Source organism: Hydra vulgaris, chromosome 02, assembly GCF_038396675.1.
Source record: "Hydra vulgaris chromosome 02, alternate assembly HydraT2T_AEP".
Lineage (NCBI taxonomy): Eukaryota > Metazoa > Cnidaria > Hydrozoa > Anthoathecata > Hydridae > Hydra > Hydra vulgaris.
The window spans coordinates 7466634-7483880 of record NC_088921.1 but is presented as its reverse complement, the minus strand read 5'-3'; the positions used below and the strand labels follow the sequence as shown (position 1 = coordinate 7483880).

The 17247-nt window shown below is 27.3% G+C and overlaps 1 protein-coding gene and 1 long non-coding RNA gene across 17 annotated transcripts in view; one reads left to right on the top strand and one right to left on the bottom strand.

Annotated features, from left to right (window-relative positions):
* LOC136076691 (adhesion G protein-coupled receptor B1-like) overlaps positions 1-17247 on the top strand; it is a 126559-nt gene that overhangs the window by 60613 nt on the left and 48699 nt on the right. The gene's annotated exons all lie outside the window — the stretch shown is intronic.
* On the bottom strand, positions 3293-4253 carry LOC136076690 (uncharacterized). Its single transcript, XR_010636490.1, has 3 exons — positions 3917-4253; positions 3558-3743; positions 3293-3475 (listed from the first exon to the last, which is right to left on the bottom strand). It is a non-coding gene; the product is annotated as an uncharacterized LOC136076690 (long non-coding RNA).

Genomic DNA, 17247 nt, shown 5'->3' with positions numbered 1-17247 from the left:
TAAAAACGCGCTGAAAAAAACAAACTTATTTGTCATATTATTTTATTTTTCTTACTAATAATATATTATTATAGTTATTAATGAGAAAATAAAAACATAAATATAATATATATATGGGCAATTTCATTTTTAACTAATGTTAAATGCGCAACAACTTTACCAAATACTTGCTTATTTAAACTTTAAATTAAACTTTTAGCTATTTTATATAAAAGCTGTTAGTCTAATGAATAAAATAAGATAAAAAGTTTTGAGTTTGTCCAAAAGAGCTTGGAAGCGGTTTGTTTTAGACACTTTCACAAGATGTTGCGAATTCTATACCAATTTAAAAATATATAAAAATCTATCAGAGTTAACCGGCTAAGGAAAATAAATTTTTTTTGATATTGTATATTTTACTTACATTACATCACTTACATTATCGAGCGATTATTATGCGATTATTATCGTGAATTTTTTAATCTATAATTAAGAGTTAGAGTTACATAAGAAAAGAATTGCAAAAGTATTGAACTCATTTGTTAAAAATTGTTAAAAACAATTTTTAAAAATAATTAACAAAGGAAATTTTTAAAAACTAGTGGCACTCTTCCTCAGTGATTTTTCATAACATTCATCAAAGTTATCAAATCCATAACAGTTTTTCTGCCAGACAAAGAGCAACTTCAAAAAATTATTTTAGTATTACAACTTTATTATTACTTAATTATGTGATTGGTTTGTTGAAGTATTTACTTACACTTCTTACGTTTATGCGTATTGCTTTATTTTCATAAGGTTAAATTTTTAAAATGCTGCAAAGTACATTTAAATCTTTTAAAATATTTGTGACGTAAAAATTGCTATCACAGTTTAGAAGAGGGGTATATGTGATTGTTTAAAGGAGGGAAAGGGTTTAGAATTGACAAATATAGTGTGAAGTGTTTATGGATGAATTGAAAAGTTCAGAAAGATGAGGTGAAATCCTTGTGAAAGCAGTTTTTGATGATAAAGACCAGCCACTATGTCTTGAGTTGTATACTTCACCAGTCTACTAGTTAATTTTTGATATTCTAGGTCATAGTTTGAAAAATGCCTATGGATGAAACTCCCGTAGAATTTTTGGACACAATGAATTTCAAAACTTTAAAAATCTTTTAAAGTTGCTTACAATTCATCAGAACTCACAGCAAAATCGTAAATCTATTAAGCATAGTTTAAAAATCTTATTTCTTCAAACAAGAAATATATTTTTTGTTTTAAAATTTATTCAAGATAATGTAGAATGTGTGATAAGCTTAAGGAAGCTTCAGAAGCTACTTCAAATAAAGAGTTCTTTAAAAAAACATTAAAAAAGAAGAGTGGATTAAAAGAGCTTGCTACGGTGACTCTTTTTTTCTACAGCAACTCTTCTCGCTTTCTTGTTATTAAATAGATATAACAACTTGAATTTTGATCCGAAACCTAACTGCAGACTCTGAACCTTAAAACTACATTTAAAAATTATTTTTTTACATATTTTCTTGAGATATTTGTCTTAAGCTAAAAATTATATGTATATAAATATTTATTGTACATTTGCAGCGCTTAAACGCTGAAGTCTGAGGCAAATTTGATTAAGAAAAATAAGATCTGTGGTAATGACGGATCCAGCATTTTATGGTGTTTGAGATAGCTAACATGGAGTAAAATCGAAGCATTTGTATGTTTATGTCAAGAAATAATGCTTTAAAAAAGTTGCAATGAATGGAGGCTGGGAACAAATAAGCACTAAAATTTTATCCCCCTGCCCCAAACGCGAGAGCAAGAAGTTGATGAAATAATTTTTTTACTATTCATAACGAAAGTTATATTCATTGATAAAATTTCAGTATTGTTTTACAATCTCTAAGTGTTCAAAAATCATGAGCAAATAAAATTTGTAACTCCCTCAAACTGAGGAGGTTTATACTTTATATGGTCACAATTTATGTACGCTGGGAGATAATGAGCTGGATCATTCACAGATCTGTAGTTCGATGCCTACTCTAGGCTTTTTTTCAATATGAAGCAAGCACAAACTTTTAAGTTAAATGCCCTTCTGCGGTGATGTGACCACTAGATCTTCGATCACCTAAAATAACCACAGAAAAATGTGCATATATATTATTGAATTACATTGATTTGTTTGGGTCTAGTTTAGTTTACAACAAAAGATCGAAAGTCCTTTACCCATACTTTTAAGAAAAATATTTTAGATTTAGATTTGCTTGATCCAAGACTCCAGTAGCAGTGTTTAAATAAAAACATCGTTTGATACCAAAATGAAGTAAAAAGTTTCAAAGATCAACAAAAAATCACTTTACAATAGCCAAACTGTTAATTTATTTATCGTAATCAGTGAAAGATAAGTACAACATATTTCTTAAATTAATAAACATAGTGTTTTTTTTTGGTGCAGGATTTTGGAACACATAAAGAAAATATCGTTGAACAATTCAACTAAAATGCTACTGGTAACGTGTAACCCAGTACAACCTGCCTCATGTCCTACTGCCTTGTAGGATACACTTTTTTAGGCAAAGGCTAGGAGAAGCCAACTCTGACATAAAACACCTCATGCCTTGGGGCTCATGATTAAGTTGAGGCTAGAGATGGTGTCTTGATAAAAACACTCATCTTGGGCAGATGTTAAATGCATCCGACTACTATCTTGTAGGCAAAGTTTACTAGACAAAGACTTAAGGGGTAAACAGATTCTATCTGTTAACCAGCCTCGTACCCCTTCTTCATCTATTAGGCTGGCGCAGATGTAATTTTAATATATTGTTTCCAGTTTAGGATGTTGAATGCTGGATCTTCTTGACTCAATGAATGGGTTTTGCTTGTGTCTCCGTTTTTATGACTAGGCAACTCATTCTATTACCTCCTAATGAGGACATAGCTCTAAAACACAGTTTTCTGAGGCCGGCTGGTAGTCAGGTTTCCTTAACTCTGAGGTAGGTCTCAGAGAAACTGATTCCATTGCCAGCTAAAAAATATTGAAGTATCAACAGTGGCATGTTAAGCATAAATGGTATATTTGTTTGTATTTTTGGTGTGCATTGTCAAGGCCACATTTGGAACCCTTTGTTACAGCTTAGGGTTTTTTATCAGTAATGAGGCAATTGCTTGGGCTATTAAACAGTGTACTGAGTACAGTCAATGCTTCAAGTCAAGTTCTTTAACAAATTTAAAAATGAATAAAGTACCAAAAACTATAAAACACAAAAACCATCGTCATAACCAAGTTCTCTAAAACTAATATTCTCATTCACTAATATTCGTGGTCTTCGAAGGTACTCCACAATTACAAATCATAGTTTGAGAACTAGGCCCAGCGCAATCTATCAGCGCAATCAATCTCCTAATCTAGCCCCTAGACAAGAAATAGTCTGAGTTTGAAATGGAGTTGTAGCAGGATTAGACTGACATGATTCAGAGCAACTATTCCATGCACTCCATGCACCATAAGTACCTGTTTTAATTAAAAAAACCATTTTAGAAAATTCAAATATCAAATATCTTTATAAAAATATTACTTTAAGAAAAAATCTTACCTGAACAAGCAACATTAATATTACAAGTTTGTTGATCACTTGTAGTGATACCAGGACAACCTTTATAGTTAGGATCCCATGTTAAATACCCAATGCATATCTGACTTCTTGTTTGAAAAGGTACAGTAAAAAAATTGTTACATATAGAAGAACATGCGCCCCTAAAACTCCAATCTGATATTGTTCCTGATAAAATTGTATTTTTTTTTTAAATAAGCCATATAATGCAAGTAAAACAAGTTACAAAATATAAAAAGATAAAAACCTAGTTTAATTTTTATTTTTTAAATTATTTCAAAAATACTACTTTACATTAATTTTTGTTGATCAACTGACTATTTCAGTATTTGAACATAAACCTGGACAATAAACTTGCTCATTGAAATTTTGAGTATCATTCAGCACTGCTCCATTACAATTGCCATTAAAAGTAGCACCAACACATTGATGATTTCTTGTCTGAGTTGGTAAAGTGAAAATTAACTGACAACTTGCTGAACATGGTCCCCAGCACTAATAAAACCTAAAATTAAACAAGTAAGGCATGCAGTAACAAACCTAACTACAAACAGGCTTTTTTCTGAGAAGTCATTTAACTATTCCGAAAACTGTTTAGGTCACGGAAACTTTCTAAAAATTTGTACTCTTTAAACATAAAAAATAAAACAGAATTTAAACAGAAAAATATAAACCTATTGTTTCTAGAGAAAAGCTGGTAAAAATTTTAATTTAAAAAATTTCCCTAAAGTTTCTCAAGAAGTGGTGAAAATGATAGTTTATCTTAAATTAAATTAATTTTATTAAAGATAAACTATCATTTTCTCCATTTGTTGAAAAAGTTTCGGAAATTTTTTTTCTTCTTAAAACATGAGTCCACACACTGGTATCCCATTAATTTTTTTTTTTGATTTTGAAAGTAGTCCATTAGTACATTTCAAAACTATCAACATTTAAATCCTTTAATGGTAGTTTTTCAAGAAAACTTAGTTTTATAAATAACAATGTTTTAATATTAAAATAATATTTTTCCATCGGTCATTATAATTGTTTACTTTTTGTAATTGCAACCACGCTATTAGTGATAATAATATTTATTAGTTTCCGATAGGCTTATATTTGTTGTTAATAACAGAATTGAATAATAATAAAGGCTTTAGTAATAACAGCGAGTATAATAATAAAATTACTGTGTATTTCAATTTGAAATATGCAGTAATTAATTTAAAGTAAGTAATTAATTTGAAAATATAAAAATTATTTCTCAAGAAAAGAAAAGAAATGCCATACTTTGCTAAAGATCATAACGAGTTTTTAAAATGATTTTGTATATGATGTTTGAAAAAAGGCAATGATTTAAGATGCAGTCAAACTAAATGCAGTAATTCATGCCCACAACAAGGAAAAAGTTATGAAAATCTTATCAAGAGATTTTTTTGGAAAAACTTCTCTGTTGAAAACCCTGATCTGCCTAAAATGTTATGTTCAAATTGTAGAAAAAATCTAGTGAGTTTAGAAAAAGCAGATTCAAAAAGCTTTTTAATCACTGTCCTCGACCTAAGTACGAAGGTATGTTTTTTCTAATAAAAAATAGGCCAATAAAAACTAGCTAATTTTTCCATTATTATTATTTTGCTTATAAACAATATTACGTTTGTATTTAAAAAACTAATTTCTTGTTACTTTTAGGTCTTAATACTAGAGTTATTCGAGGTGGGAAATGTGAATGTTTTATTTGTGTTAATGGGCGTACAAACGGTACTAAAATGGCAACTCCTCCACCAACCATCTAAAAGTAAAATGATTTCTTCTTATAGTATCTTGTCTGGCTATTTAAAAAATTCTAATTCTTTTTTCTTAATCTAGTGACTGAATATGGAGTCTAATTTAATAAAAAAAATTATAGAAAACAATAAAAGTTTAGATCCCACACACCTTCTTAAACTTAATTATCATGTTACTTCTAAACCTCTTTGTACCATATAATAGTTCTACTAATAAAGGCTTATTTCTAGATATCTTTAAGATATTCCAAAGTCATTCCTATACATAAAAAAAGTTCTATAATGGACCACACAAATTATCAATCAATTTCTCTTCTATCTAACATTATTCTATAGCTTTTTTTGAAAAAAATCAAAGTCTCCACAAATATAAATATGGATTTTATAGCAGACACTTAACAACTCATGTACTTGTTAAAATAACTGAAACTATTAAAAAAGCTCTTGACAATAAACTTTTTACATGTGGATTGTTACTTGACTTGGAGAAAGCCTTTGATTCTGTTGATCACTCTAATCTCCTAAGTAAATTAGAACACTATGGTGTTCGAGGTATTGCTTTCCAATTGTTTTCATCATACTTTCTTAAAATTTTGCAATTTGTCTTCATTAATAATGCCAAATCTTTGCCAATAAAATGCTCCATAGGTATACCCTAAAGTTCTGAATTAGGACCATTGCTATTCCTCATTTTTATAAATGATCTTAATATCTAAAATTTTAAAGGCTTATTATTTTGCTGACAACATAAAATTACTCATAACAAACCAACCATTGAAAAAAATTAGCAAATATATTAGTCATTTATCCAATCTAGTTACAAACTTAGTTTGTTAAAGTGCAGCACTTTAACAAACTAAGTTTTAATACCAACAAAACTGAACTCATCATTTACAAATCACATCAATCTAAAAAATATAAAAACCTAGTTTCATTAAAATATCTTAGAATCAAAACTGACTCAAATCTATCCTACTCCTCTAGTCTTAAAAACTTAACGGTGAAATTGTGTAGCGGTGAAATGGAATGCTAGCCAAAATGTGTCACTATGTCAATTATGAAACTTTACTCAATATAAACCATTCAATTTTTGGATCACATCTCAGATATGCTTGTCAGGTTTAGGGACAAACCAAGTCTCGTGCATTTTTTAGATTATTTAACCTACAAAACAAAGCTTTAAAAATAATATACTTTCAACAATACAATTTTAATTCTGACATTTATTACTTTCTTAAAAAAAAAAAAATACTCAAAATGTGTGATCTTGAATCAAAAAAGTAATTAAACCTCCCTATAATATCTTCAATCTTTTATTAACTTACATACATATACATACATACATATACAAATGCACATATATGTATATATATATATATATACATATATATATATATATATATACATATATATATATATATATATATATATATATATATATATATATATATATATATACATATACATATATGTGCATTTGTATGTGTATGTATGTATATGTATGTGTGTGTGTTTGTGTGTAACTTATATGAAAAACTAATAAGGAATTATTTAAATACAAAATAAAAATTTTTTACTTCAGATACTTCATGATTATGTGTATTATTCATTGTATGTAACACTAAAAATTGACCATCTTCAGAAGCTTTAAAATTCAGGTAGAATGGACAGTCTTTTTTAAAAGTTCTATAATTATTAGCACAAGACTTTTTTTTTCGGTTAGTTATTGGATTATAAGTTATAATCCAATAACAATTATAATATAATATAAATCAAAGTAAATTTCTATACTTTGCTAAAACAATAAACACAATAACTTACGAAGTTTTACGCTTTCCTTTGCCACAATATTAAAATTTTTGACCACCATGAATGCAACAATACTTTATAAAATAATATTTAATATCAGCTGCCATTAAAGCAGCTTTTTTAGGAATGGATTTCCTAGCAGCCTCAATAGTTCTAGCATCTCTTACCCACAACTTTATAAAAGAAGTATCTTCGTACTTCCTAATAGCTTCTTTTAAAACTGCAAATGATGCAAAAGAATCAGAGCATGAAAAAGCCATACTTTCGCTAGAAACGCAATAAAGTAAGTTATGAAAACAGCTATATGAAAAATACTTTAAAAAACGTTGTAAAAAAAGATAAAAAATATAAACAAGATTAAATTTAAACACGTGACATTCTTAGCCTATAAAACGGACTTTCGGTAGCCAAATTTTTATTTTTTTGGCTACCGACTTTCCGTAGGCTATCCACGGCGCTTAAGTATAGATTACTATAATGCATACTATAATTTATTTGATTTTATAAAGTGTTTAAAAACAAACGTCTTAAAACATACCCTTATGTAAATGTTTAATAAACCATACATATTTTCAAAGAAATTCTTTAAAGATAATGTAGTCGGTAAGTTGTTTATTTTGAAATGATGAATTGTTTTTTTTACAGTAATTTAAAAATTATATATATATATATATATTAGGTACGTAGAATTACGCGTTTTACGGAACCGATATTTGTGCTAAAATTCTGTGCCACGTTTTTTGAAGTTTGCTTTTCGCTATCGAGGGAGAAACGTATTTTGAGGATTTTTATTTAGAGTTATATATTAGTATAGATATTTTTTAAAAACTAGAGTAATTAAACTTTATAAATTTGTACCTTTTGATTACAATAAAAACTTTTTAAAGTAGATTTTTAAATGACAAAAACTTAGTTATACTTTGTGCATTCAGTAAATGTTGAAGAAATGCTTGTTTTTTTTTTTGCAATATTATTCTCGATGTTAAGTTAACACAATTTCTTTGCACCTGCCAAATTTCATTGATTTATTTCATGCAGCACATACCCTATTTTGTGCAGCACTTTTGGTACTTAAATTTTTATTTTCCGCTTTTATTTTGAGACATGGGGAGGGGGAGGGGCGGATGAAGAGGAACTTCAATCTGCTTTTAAAATTATAATAATTAGTTCAGATTTAACTAAAAAGAAAAATGAATAAAAACAAAAAAATAAAAATTTTTGTGTTAATTAAACGTTCTCCTCAATAATCCTCTTATGGCAATCAAAGTAGTGGTAAAATCATTTTAATAAATGATATTACCACTATTTTTTGTTGAATCATTCTAAATTCCAAATCATTTATTTGAATCATACTTAATATGATTCAAATAAATTACCATTCAATGAATGGTAAATTATTTGAATCGTATTAAGTATGATTCAAATAAATGATTTAGCTAGTTTCAGTTAATAAGATTAAAATTCGTTTTATATTATAAATTCAATAATACATGTTTTTTGCTCAGTCCAATCATATTACATTTTTAAAAAGCTTTATATCATATAATAATATAATATACTGCTTTTTATGTATTTAGAATATATCATATATTAGTAATATACTAATATTTGTCTAAAAATATATAGACATATATAATATATTTATAGTATATTAAATTTAATATACTGATTATAGTATATTATACTTATAATATATTATATATTTAATATATACTATAGCATATACTATATTATAGTATATATTAAATATATACTATAATATAATATATACTTAATACATACTATATCAATAATAAGTATGAATGATATGATTCTGATACAGCAATGACAGTCTTGCACAATAGTAGAGTAGAAAAACTTAAAAAAAACACAGAAAGGCTATTACTATTTTTTACTGGACTAGAAAAGATAATGATTCTGAAGCTGTTTATTATTATATGAAAAAGTTCCAGCTAGTTGCTGACATTGTATCCTGTGAGCTGATGTTTTCCTAATGTGAATATTTAAATGTAATTAAAATAATAAACTTTAATATAAAAACATCTTTTACCAAAACTCAAAATACATCACATAATGCTTAGTTTAGTTATAGATGGTTCCCCCTCAGACGTGAAAAAAAGTTTTAAAAACAAAAAATGTTTTATAATATTATTTTAATTAGTTTACATCTTGGCTTTTAGTTATTGATTAAGATATTAAATTCCATTAATGAAACTATATATTAATCATTGTTAACAATAGACACGACGTGAATGTTGCCAATTATTTTTTGATAATTTGACATGCATTTTATTATCTTACTACATGATTTTACTATTTTTTGACTATATATATATATATATATATATATATATATATATATATATATATATATATATATATATATATATATATATATATATATATATATATATATATATATATATATATATAATGTGCAGCAAGTAGTTATATATATATATATATATATATATATATATATATATATATATAATGTGCAGCAAGTAGTGGAACTTGCAAAAAAAATTACAGAGAGTAGTGGAACTTGCAAAAAATATGTACAGCGAGTAGTGGAACTTGCAAAAAAAAATTTACATCGAGTAGTGGAACTTGCAAAAAAAATTTACATCGAGTAGTGGAACTTGCAAAAAAAATTTACAGCGAGTTGTGGAACTTGCAAAAAATATGTACAGCGAGTAGTGGAACTTGCAAAAAAAAATTTACATCGAGTAGTGGAACTTGCAAAAAAAATTTACATCGAGTAGTGGAACTTGCAAAAAAAATTTACAGCGAGTTGTGGAACTTGCAGAAAATATGTACATCGAGTTGTGGAACTTGCAAAAAGTATGTACATCGAGTAGTGGAACTTGCAAAAAAAATGTACATCGAGTTGTGGAACTTGCAAAAAATATGTACATCGAGTAGTGGAACTTGCAAAAAAAATTTACATCGAGTTGTGGAACTTGCAAAAAGTATGTACAGCGAGTAGTGGAACTTGCAAAAAAAGTTACTGCGAGTAGTGGAACTTGCAAAAAAATATGTACGCGAGTAGTGGAACTTGCAAAAAAAAAATTACAGCGAGAAGTGGAACTTGCAATATTTTTTTCATGTTGTGTCTATTGTTAACAATGAATAATAAATAGTTTCATTAAAGGAATTTAATATCTTAATCATTAACTAAAAGCCAAGATGTTAACTAATTAAAATAATATTATAAAACATTTTTTGTTTTTAAAATTTTTTTTCAGGTCAGAGGGGGAACCATCTATAACTAAAACTAAGCATTATGTGATGTATTTTGAATTTTGGTAAAAGATGTGTTTATATTAAAGTTTATTATTTTAATAACATTTAAATATTTTTTCGAATCTCATCAAAAATTTTTTTTTTTTTAGGTTGTAAAAGGATATACTTGAAAAACAAACGTTAAATTAGTTATAATTCGAGAGTTATACCTGTTTTTAAATCCTGTACATTTACGACCAATTTCAAATCTCGTTTTTTTCTCGAAAATATTAGAGCGAATTATGTATACTCATTTTAAAGATCTATTCTAAAATAATATCTAAATGTTTTTCAACTAAACATTTATCAAATCCTTATTTTTATGTATTATCTTGGAAAGAAAAAAAATAACAATGTAGGAGAGACATGGGCATGATGATCTTAACAATTTATGTTTTTTACTAATTTATTTTTAGGCATAAAAACTAATTTTAAGTGAACATCTTAGATTAGTCCTTAGTGGTATTAAATATATTAGCATTTACTTATTCAAATAAAAAAGATTAAAGTTAATCTTATTTTTTCATAACCTTAACTTAACATCTTGACTTTGGCCTGGAAAAAGAATTAAATAGTCTATTATAGTTGGATTTTTTTTTTCAACTATATTTAGGTGCCCCAAGACGTCCTTACGGTCTTCACGCCTCTTTCCTAACCAATGTCGCAAAACTTGCCTGAGGTGGCAAAACTTGCCTTCTCAGGCAAATACCTCTAGGAATTACAGTTGGTTTTAGAAACACCTCAAGCCACTGACTTGTGGTGTTTCTAAAATTATCTAAAAATAAATAAAAAGTAAACAGTAGTAACAAGGCTTGGGGATTTTCCCCACCCAATGCATCTCTTGCTACTGTTTACTTTTTATTTATTTATTTTATTTTTAGATGCCCCAAGAAGTCCTTACTTATCACGGAAGAGTATTTAGAAGAAAGTTCACATCTCCTTGTTATCCGATATCGCCAAACTTGCCCAGAGGTGGGTATAATGCTATGGGAAATTTCAAACTAGGTCTTACTAGATTTTTTTTGAACATTATATTTTGCCGTTAAAAAAATTTTACAACCTACATAAGTTTACAAATAAAATTAATGACCAGAGCAAGAAGAAGGCATTATTATTGCGAAAAACTTTTCCACAAAAATGGCCCGCGATTCTGAATCGAATAAGAACTCAGTTTTAAATAAGATTTAGGAACAACAATGTTTTATTTATGGAAAAACTTGTAGAACACTTATGGTGTATTTTTTCAAAATAAGTTTTAGAATTTTTTGGAGACAGTGCGCATTTTGTTTTATACATAAACTGTAAAACTAGATGGATGTTAAGTTTGTGAATATTTAAGGCATCAAGTCAACGTGAAAGAAGTTCACAAGGAACAGCTTTACCAGCTCCAAATACAATTCTAACTGCATGTTTTTTCTTTCAATACAGTTTTCTTGACCTAGTGTGATTTGTACTTGCCTATACAATATTGTTGCAGGTAAGATAACTATTTATAAAAAAATAATTAAATTTTTTAAGGACCTAACATTTAAAAATGTCTTTGCTCTAAAGATTACGCCAATGTTTTCGAGATTTTTTTTTCAATGGATTTTATATGTTGTATCCATGATAGATTTTCATCAAAATTCATTCCTAAAAAATTAGATTCATATATAAAAAAAGATTCCCGTATATGTTCTAAATTTTGTCGATATAATTAAATCTATCTAATAAATTTCGATATAAATTTGATAAATATTTTGACAAAATTAAATTAAGAATAAAAAAATAATGCTCAAGTAAAATTAGTGACATGTAAGTTGTATAGAAATTTCTAGTGAAGCCAAAAAAAAATTTTTGTTCTTTTTTAGAAAAAAAACTTAAAAAAGTATCTACCTCTATTTTTTTTTACGTTATTTTTTTATGTTATTTTTATTTTAGAATTAGAGAATTAAAGTTTCTTATGATTAAATCGAAGTTATGATGTAATGGTATAACAAAAATTCTGATATATTTCAACAATTTAATGTCATGTATTAAAGTTAATAACTCAGGTGACTTAGAAGATAATTAGGTGCATTAAAGTAGTAGGATTAAAAATAAATAATTAAAAAAAAAATTGAAAAAGTTAGGTAGAAGTTCATTCATTGGTGTCTAATTTTAGGCATAAAACTAAAAGAGTATCTGATTTTTTGCTGAATATGACGGAAACTGAACTTTTCTTAAGTTCTATAAACTATTCCGATATTAGGAAAAGGCGCTATGTTCAGATACGCACACGTCAATAGTTTTAAAAAATTTTTAAATTTTAAAACGGCTGTAACCTTTAATCTGTTTGCTGCAAACTATGAGTATACTCTAAGTAAGTCAGCGTCTTTTATTTGCCAACTACGAGTATACTCGTAGTAAGGAGGCGTTTTTTTTTTGTCTTGTCTCTTTTGTCTTTTCATTTAGCAACCACTTCACTCTCTCTGCTTCTGCTTATAACGTCTCCTTGTTTCTAAGTTTCTCAGTTTTCATTTCTCATATCTTAGTTCTCCCTGTTTCTCAGTTTAGCTTTTGCTCATTCTTTTGGATTTGACTTTCAGTCAGTTCGTAACGTGATTTATCATGTTCTTTGTTAATTCAAAGAAATTTTAGAAGTTAATGGCGTACAGGTGATAACCTTTTCCATTAAATCTATAACAATAGCTCCCGTTTAACCTAAAAATATTTGTCGAGAGTTGCCTCACTAGAGTAGATTTTTACCATTTGTACAATACCATTCGATTAGATGGCAGTTTGACACATCCGATTTGAAAAATAACTCTAAGATAATGGCGCGTATCTTCTGATTTATTGGTTTGACATCATTTTCACTTAGATCACTATAAACTAAATAGCTATTTTTTCATAATCACCGAGATTTCGCTAAATTCTTTTTTTTTAAATTTAATCAATTTTTTTCAAGATATTCCTGAAGTTGTTTTTAATCCTAAATTTAAAAAAAACATTTGGCATCAAGACTTGATTAAAGTATCATATAGAAACTACTAAATATATATAGCGGATGATCAGATATGCAGAAATAAACCAGAAAATACAGGTTTTTAATGACGAAAATAAAAGTTACCGATGACGGTGATAAACATGGGATCTTACATTGTAAACATTTATTTGAAGAGTTTGTGGATGTTTAATAAATATCCACAATTATTCAAAAACTAAACTTTTGAAAGTTGGGAAAGTTGACGGTTAACATTGTTAATCGTCAACTTTCCGAATCTTCAAAAATTAAATTTTAGTTTGACAAAAAAAAAATACGAATAGAAAGTGACATAGTATATGAAATGATCGGAAATACACTCAAAAAAAAAAAAAGAGAGAAAAGTTTCTTAGAATTTGATTTTAAAAAACAAACTTTATTAAAAGGTTTAGTAAATTTAAATGAAATAATCCTAATCAAATAGTTATCTTTGTAAACAACAAAGTTTATCGTAAAAAGTTTGTAAAAAAAAAAATTTTTAACCCGAGCTTCTTTTTAGGGGGTGAGGAATCATAGTTAAAAGCGATGGGGTGAATGCCTAGAAATTGCCCCTTACCCCTATTAGATGATTTTGATCCACCAAATCAAAAAAGTAAAATAAAATCTACCCCTTCCCCCTTACTTTATGGTCTGGATCCGCTCTTCGCTTCTTCTTTAATTCATCTCAAGTTAACTCAATATAATTGTATTGAATCAGAAAATATTAATTTCTCCAACGGAAAACTGTTTAAATTACCAAAGAGCATGGTTTAAATATATAATACAATTGCGGTTTATGTTGAAAAAAATAAAAATTTCATATTTGGAATACAGTAAAAACGAAACAAAGTCTGAAAGAAGAAGCCTAAGAAGTTTTTTCCTTTAGTTACACTCAATTTAAGATATTAGGAAAAAGTAAAACTATAATTAAGTAATGTCCTTAAATTTGAAATTCCAACACCCATAAAAAACTTCAAATATATAAAAATGACCACGACTAATTTTATGGCTTTCCACGAAATTCATTTAAAGTATTATTTCTTACTCAAAACAAAACATTATTTACAGGTTTCTATAAGTAATAGTTGTTTCCTTGTCTGGTTTTATTGTCAATTATTAATTAAACTATTTTTATCGGCTTATTTTGCCAACTCGGAATCCTTAATTCGAACTCTTTTAATCAATTCAGGTGAAGAAACGATATTAAGACTCACAATTATAACTATTAAAGATATAAGGAAAACTTTGCACTAGAGACACAGCTGTAAGATCCATTTTAAATGCATGGTGTGGCAATGTTTGGAGTTTTCTTTTTTTGTATTTTCAGCAGTCACAACATTGTTCCTTTGTGACATTGCCATCAACAATTCTGCGTTTCACTTTTTATTTATAGATTTATAGTACATATGAAAATATACTTGTGGTTAACGACTACTTGACGACTAAATGAAACTTTTAAAAAACGTCACCAGTAAGAGTAAAAAATTAAAGCTTCTGGTGTGACAATCTATATGTTGAGGCAAGCCATCTGCTACGGCAAATATTTTTACACTTTGCTTTGGAAAGATTCATGTCAATATGGTCTGTAGGTAAACGTTATACCAATTAATAACAGAGCATTGCATCTGTTATAAATTGTTTTGGGAATGTTTACACTGTTGTTTTGGGAATGTTTACAGGACGTTCAATTAAAGGTTCCAGCTGTTATATAGGTTCAAATGTTTTAATTCTTCTAATGCCATTATTTAATGTTACATTGTGTTTTTATAATTCCCGTCGTATTTCGAAGGGCTCATGGGTTGCTCTTAAAACCATCTAATTATGAATAGTTATTATAGTTATATTTTTTAAACGTTAAATGACACCATTCAAACAATAAAAATCTGGTTGTTGTAAATTTGTCTTTTTATAATTAAAAAAATTTTAACCCCCCTTGCATTTATGCATAAATGATCAATTTTACTTTTCCAAAAAATGCAATCCCGCTTAGGTAAAAAAAGTTTTTTTCAATTTTTTTTTTCGAAGTCATTATTCACCTCTAGTGGCACCATAAAATTTATCTGACAAATTAAAAATCAAAAATTTTAAAAGTACGATGTACCCTACTTAGCATTTATCCTCTTAATGTAAATATACTTTTATTTTTTGTTTTTAAATCTACTACATAGAGTTCTTGTTATGGCTTATGAACAACACTAAAAGCATTAGTTTGCTCCTTATATCCTTATAAGAAAATAATGACATATCCAAAGATAGGGGGAAAGGGGAGTTATCGGGTGCGATCGACCTCTTTTTTGTTGAATTTGCGCTCTTTTTGCTAACAATCGCTCTCTGTTTTGCGTGAATTTTTTTATAATATTAAGCAAGATATTTATTTACTATAAATTGCTTTCTTTTTCAAAAATGATTTATCCTAAATAATTTCACGGTACGGACCCGATTAAATTCGAAAATATAAAATTCGATGAACTAATTTAGTCTAGAATACATATAACATAAGGTTCATTATTAAATTAAAATAGTGATAAGCAGTTCTTGGGCTAATATATCGTCTGGAGTTCTGTGAAAAAAGAGATAAAAATGAAAAAAAATTTATAAAACTTGGAAGTATGGCAGTTAAATCAGATTTAAATCATTCTAAGTATTGTAAAAACTTTATATACTTTATTCAAATTCAAGAAATAGAAAAGCAAAGGAAAATAATTTATGCTTTTGGTATTCTATTTTAATGAGCTCTTAGCTAACTTTTTTTTTCTTATTTAAATTATTTATTTATCAAAAATAGCGAATAATGATCTTTTTGAGGATAATCTTTCGAACAATCTTTCTAGAGACAACTTGAATATTTTTTTAGAAACTGAATTTAATAAAAACACCATATTTTGGTGCTTATGAATTTAAAATCAAAAAAGATTTAAATTCCATTTCTATATTACACTTAAACATAAGACGCATTGGTCAAAATTTTGAAAAATTTAAAGCATTTTTATTAAAAATAAATTACAATTTCGACGTCATATATCTGTCAGAGACTTGGCATGATTTAGAAAGTCCACTAGATTCGAATTCTAGTTATAGTTTGTCCAATTACAAACTAGTTAGCCAAAAACGAGGAAACAATAAAAAAAGGCGGGGAGCTAGGTGTTTATTTACTTGAAATGTATCAGTGTAAAATAAAGGCAATTAAGTGTAAAAAGTATTAATTATGGAAGGTAATTTATTGAAGTAAATAATGCAAAAATAAAAACATTATAACTTGATGTGTGTACCGACACCGAGAGGCAAAAGTATATCATTTCAAAATTTTATTGAAAAAAGTATTTTAAAAACAAACAAAGAAAAAAAAAATTATTTTACCTTGGTACCCTCACGGAACCGCTTAGGGTATATAAAACTTCTGCAACTGCAGTAGATAATATTTTTATTAACAATTAATTAGAAACTTCTTTTGAGACAGGGATATTTAAGACTGATATAGTGATTAATTCCCAATATATGTTAACACAAAAATATAAAAGTTATTCCAAATGATCAACACAAAATTTTAAATTTAATTAAACGCAACCATTCAACTTATAGAAAAACAATCTAACTAACAAATTATATATAGAGAACGGAACTGAAGTTTATAAAAGTCAAAATGCAAATGAAGGATATAGTTTATTTTTAAATAAATTTCAAGAGATTTTTTTATGAAGCTTGTCCAATTAAAGTATTAAAAATAAAAATAAAAACATTTATTATTCCCTGGATGGATAAAACACTTATAAAATGCTCTAAAACCAAACAAAAACTATTTAATAAATTTCTTAAAAATAATAACTCAACTAAT